The sequence below is a fragment of the Anastrepha ludens genome, chromosome X, assembly GCF_028408465.1.
Source record: "Anastrepha ludens isolate Willacy chromosome X, idAnaLude1.1, whole genome shotgun sequence".
Taxonomy (NCBI): domain Eukaryota; kingdom Metazoa; phylum Arthropoda; class Insecta; order Diptera; family Tephritidae; genus Anastrepha; species Anastrepha ludens.
In genome coordinates, this window is record NC_071503.1 from 36,417,192 (window position 1) to 36,423,191 (window position 6,000).

Genomic DNA, 6,000 nt, shown 5'->3' on the forward strand with positions numbered 1-6,000 from the left:
TGTGACTGAATTACAAATTTCTTCATTAGTTAGAGGTATGCTGACAATATAAAATATCATAGAACTATTTGTAACTATCTTTATATCTCCTAGTTCTAAAGATTCCTCAGCATTATTTAATGTGAGGTTATTATATTACTTATAAATACCGATTTGATTATTTCTAATTCCTCGTTTGATAAAATGTATGAATTAACAATTCCGGCCTTAGCCCAATGAATTGCATAATCTATATTTATAAATTCTTCTCTTATAATCCTAAGTTTATATTTTAATTCTGTTGCAAAATTTGTTTGTATGACCTTATTGGTTTGGACAACTTTCAAGATTTTATTTGAAAATGCTGTTATGTTACTTATTCTATCAAAAATTATTTTATTTATAGTTACTTGCTTATTATTATTTTCTATTATGTTATTTATTTGGTTATTTAGGACGATAAGGTCGTCATGATCGGGGTTTCCTGCAATCCATTTCCAAACTTTTCCTATTTCGTCTATAGACTTTCTAAATCTTTTGGGCTTAAGTCTATTTAGTTGTGTTTGTGTAAGATTTAATTCATTAATAAGGATGGGTAAGAGGGGATTTTCGGGAGTTATTTTGGACTGGATGGTTCTGCTTATTTCATTTAAGGTTTCCTGACATGCTTCCAAGTCTATTTTGTGTATTATTCTGTAAGTTCCAGTTTGAATTTTTGTCAGTCCTGTGTCGAATGTCGCCAGTTGTGAGTTCGTGTACAAGAAATCTGTAAGGAAAGAAAAACCTGTTTACTATCGTCTAATGTTGCTTTTGTGTACTGTTCGTCCTTTCTCTGTGATCACTATACTGGATTTGTCCTCTTTTACTATTTCTTTCTTGTATTTTGCTGTAATTTTTGATCCTAATCGTTTGTTTATCCTAACATAGATTATGTCTCCTGGGGCGTATGTTTTTATGGGTTCTCGCGTTTTGTTGTGGATAGTTAAGTTCTTTGCTTGTTTTTTTCGAAGGGTTTCTATATTTTCTTGTCGTGAATTCTGATATTGTTCTGGGTTTATTGAAACACGTCTACCAAAAAATACTTCTAGAGGTCTTTTTCCTGTCGTGGAGTGTATGGAGTAGTTGTATTCGTATGTACATCGATCTAATAGTTCTTGAAAGGAACGGTGTGTGCTTTCTGCTTTGAGACAACGCATAATTTCAGATAGAGTGGAGTGAAATCTTTCCACTTGTCCGTTAACTGTGCTTGCATATGGGGGGGTTTTAAAAATTGTAATTCCAAGTTGGTCTTCTACCATAAAATGTATAGAAGCTGAGTTTAAAGACTTTTCATTGTCGATAACTATTGCTTTTGGTACACCGAAGGCGAAAAGTATCTGTCGTAGGGGTTCTCTGATATCTTCTATTGCTTTTGACTCTATTATTTTGACTTGAGCGTATTTGGAGAATTTATCCACTGCTGTTAGGACTAGCTTTTTTTCTGTATTGTAAATGTCTATATGTACCATTTCTCCGGGATACTGAGGTATTGGGGTTTCCAGTATGTGTGGTTTATTTGGGTTACGGTCATACTTATTTTCTTTGCAAATTTTGCAATGTTTAATTATGTTTTCTATTTTAGCTCTCATTTTTGGAAAGTAGCATCTCTGTATAAGTTGTTTTTTATTTTCGTCTCTATTCCTGTGGGCTCGTTTATGTTCCTTTAATATTTCCTCATTTTGTGTATCTTCGTTTACCAAGTCTTCTACTTTTGTTTGGGTATAACGAATTTTATAATTGGAAAAATGAAGTGGGTAGATTTCCTGAATTTTCCCCATTATTTCTTCAGAGGTAAATATGCCATTTATTACCGAAGGATTTAGGTAGCGTTTCAGTAGTGCAGTTAGATTTCCTATTGAATAGTTTGGTTTAATTATTATGTGCCTATAGTAGGTTGGGAATGGAATTTTAAACTGATAGCTGTCTTCGTCTCCTAGTGAGATCCAAAGTTGATTTTTAAAGGCATTTATAGGTCCTTCTACTGCTGGGATTAGATTGTGAGATGAGCTTTCGTCGGAGTGGGTAGCAACTGATAGGGAATTTATTTCGAATGGTCTTGATAACGTATCAGCAACTACATTAGATTTTCCGGGTTTGTATTTAATTTCATAGTTGTACTCTTCCAAAATTGCTTTCCAACGTTTTAATTTACAATTATTATTTTTATTGCTTAGGGCGTAAGTGAGTGGCTGATGATCTGTATGAATAATTACTTTTGCTGTACCATATAGATAATTTCTAAAGGAATTTAGTGCCCAAATTATGGCGAGCATCTCCTTTTCATTTACTGCGTAGTTTTCTTCTGCTTTGTTCAATGTTCTTGATATAAAGGTTATCGGTTTTCCGTTCTGTTCTAGGACCGCGCCTATGGCATATTTTGAGACATCAGTGGTCAGGTCAAACTCTTTGCTATAATCAGCATATTGAAGTACTACATCTTTGGATATCAGGGTGGTCTTTATTTTATTAAATGCTGCTTTCGCTTTTTCATCTAAGTTTATTTGGATTTTCTTTGAACTGCTTTTGGACATCCTTCCTTCTTCGCCTCGAAGTAGGGATGTTAACGGCTTTGCTAACTTAGCATAATCTTTGATAAATCGTCTATAATATCCAGATAAGCCTAAGAAGGATCTTAAGTCCTTGATCGTCTGAGGGTAGGGGAAGTTGGCTATTGCTTATACTTTGGATGGGTTTGTTGAGATTCCCTCGGAGGATACTACAAATCCTAAGAACTCGACTTGTTTTTTAAAGAATTCGCATTTGTCGACTTGTACTTTCATGTTTGCTTTTGTAAGAGTATCAAAAATTGTATCTATGTGTTCGGAATGTTCTTTTTCATTTTTGCTAAATATAATAATATCATCTATATATACATAGCATATTCGTCCAATATGTTCTCTTAGTATGTCGTCCAATGTCCTTTGGAAAATGGATGGGGCATTTTTCAAACCAAATGGCAGTCTGGTGAACTCATATTTTCCGTTGTTCACGGAAAAAGCTGTCTTCTCCACGTCAGATTCCTTAAGAGGAATTTGGTGGAAACCGCTTTTTAGGTCAATCACAGAGAATATTCGATTTTCTCCTAGCTGAGAGAGAACCTCATTTATTTCAGGTATCGGGTACCTATCTGCAATTGTGACTGCATTTAATTTTCTGTAATCAATAACCATTCGGAATTTCTTTTCGCCTGAAGCATCGTTCTTTTTGGGTACGATCCACACAGGTGAATTGTAGGGTGACCTTGATTTCCGTATGATTCCGTCTTCCAATAACTTTTTCACTTGGTCCTCGACCTCTTGTTTAAGGCTGATGGGGTATGGGTAGGATTTTGAGTATATGGGTGTGTCGGAAGTAGTACGTATTTCTGCTACTACTTTTGTTGTGTATGTCAATTTTTCGTTTGGTTCTGAGAATAAGTTGCGATGTTTTTGCGTTATCTGTCTTATTTTGTCTTTACCTATCGTTGTCATTTGTTCGTCTCGAATTTGTATTGCATTTACGTCCTGTATCTTATACTGTCTGAGATGGATTCTTCTTGTATTTGCGATAAGCATGAAATTTTCTTTGGTATGTATGACTGTTGAGAGTTCTTTTAGGCTGTCGTTCCCTAATATTGCATGGAATGTTTTTAGTGTGGGTAACAGGAAAAATTTAAGTCTGCAATCTTCTAAATTAAAAAGGTTTAAAAAGGTGTGGTGGGTAATTTTTATTCTTCCTCCGACTGAGTTAGCAAAGAAAGGCTTTTCGTTTTCCGTATATTTTTTTACTAAATTGCATTGTATATAATTTCTGTTTGATCCTGTATCTACTAGAATGTTTAGTATTTCGCCGCTCTTCGTCTTACATCTGAAGTACGGTAACGAAGAGCTGTTTAGCCTAAAAAATGTACGTCCGTCAGGTCGTGGGTCTCTTCCATATTGTAGTCTGTCGGCTGACTGTTATTATATTCGTCATAGTATTGGTCTTCGTAGTTTTGGTCGTTTGTGGTTTCGTCGGAACTTATATGAAAGTTCCTTTGAACTTTCGTGGGGGGGTGGTTTATCATTGATGCGTTTGGTGGGCGTTTACCTGGTTCGTGTGGTTTGGGACGGTTTGTATAGTTTACTGCTTTCGTCCTGATACTTTCGTCCACATCCATAGGTTGAGGTGGTTTAGGTGGTCTTGGAGGGGGGTGGTTTTGCTGTTGGTTATAGGGATTTTGTGATTGGTAATAGGGATTTTGTGGTTGGTAATAGCGATTTTGTGGTTGGTAATAGGGATTTTGTGGTTGGTATCTATTGTATAGGTTTGATTGGTTTTGGTTTTGTTGTCTATAGTTTGGATGAGGGTGAGGTATATGGGCTAGTTCGGGGTAGAATATTAATTGTGAGTTTGTAGGTTGCACATATCTTGAGGTGGGAAGCTGTTGTCTAGGGATAGAAGAATTAAAGGTTTGATTTCTGAGGGTTGGTTGTGGCATCTGATTGTTTGCATGCTGCGCTCTAAAGCTCTTCGGCTCTTTTATGCCTAGGAGTCTAGGAAGATCTCCAGAAAGTTCTCTGATGAAGGTATCAAGGGCTTTAGCGCGGTAATTATCTGTTAATAGATGGACTGCCTCTTCTCCTATTTCCATGCATCCTATTTTATTAAGGATCAGGGATAAATGGCTATAAACTTCCTGGTAGAATTTGTTAATCGTCATTCTTCCTTGAATGAGACACGTCATCTGGTATTCCAGGGTACCTATATCGCGTTTGTCTGCGTAGTGGGTAGTTAAGCAGCGGGAGATTGCTGTCCAATCTAAAGGTGTGTTGTATGATTCAAGGGCTATATCCGCTTTTCCTATAATTTTGTTTCGGATCACATTTAGGATACCGAAGTATCTAGGAGTGCCTTTTGAGGGTTCGTATATCCTTAAAATACGTTCAACACTTTTTTTCCATGAACTAAATTCGGAGGCATTTCCTGAAAATTCTCGTAATGAACGTACTACGTCAGGAATTTTATCCATTTCATTCATGTTGTTCCTAAATTGTTCCTCTATTGTTTGGTCTGTTATTATGGGGGGGCTGTTATTGTTAAGGACATTTTGTATAAGATGAGGTCCATTGGATTCTATGGTTTCCCTAATCATATTCCTAATGAGAGTAGCTAAGTCTGGGGAAATTTGGGGGTTTGGGGGTGAAGGTGGTGCGACTAGCACTGGTGGCCTAATCAGATTGTTTGGGTTTGCCATGGTTTATTATTTAATACTCGTTCAAAAAAGATAAAAAAATTTTTACATTAACAACAGGTTTTCAGTAAACCCTTGTAGTTGCTTTATAATTCTATTATTTATTTTATTTTTACAAAAATGGAAAATGTTTGAACGTTTGAGAAATTTAATTTCCTCTATTAACGTTACGCGATTTAATATTTTAAATTTAATTATTTTTTCTTTTTTACTATTGTAGGATTTAGAAATTTTGATTTGTTGTGGCAATATTCCTCGCTTAAATTTTATTCTACGCTTTCCGTTTTTTTTTACTATTTTAAAAAATTTCATAATATTTTCGCAATTTCTTTCAGCTAAAATATTATCAAGTTAGACACGATTTAATTTACATTTTCCAATTTTAGATTCTTACAATAATCTCATCTATGTGAGTTAAATTCTTAAATCTAATGTATTATGTTATATATAATTTATTGTAATCTTACATTAATCTCAGCTGCATTTGGGTGCCGGCAAGTGTGCGTGGTCCTGTTTTCCGTAGGTACTGAGGGGCACTAGGCTTGCTCCTTGCTGATGAAGTTGTTGTTGTCCGGGCTGGCTTTGTCTGGCTTGTCGTTGGGGCGTCGGGGAAGTTCCACGTTCCCTTTCACGCCTCTTTTATGTTGATTGCTTTTAAAGTTTTTTTGTGGCACTTTATTTTGTGGCACTTTGTAGTTTTTAGAAAAACTTTGTGGCACTTTCATCTTACAGCTTAGTGGCACTTATTTGTAGTTCTTAGAAAAAATTTT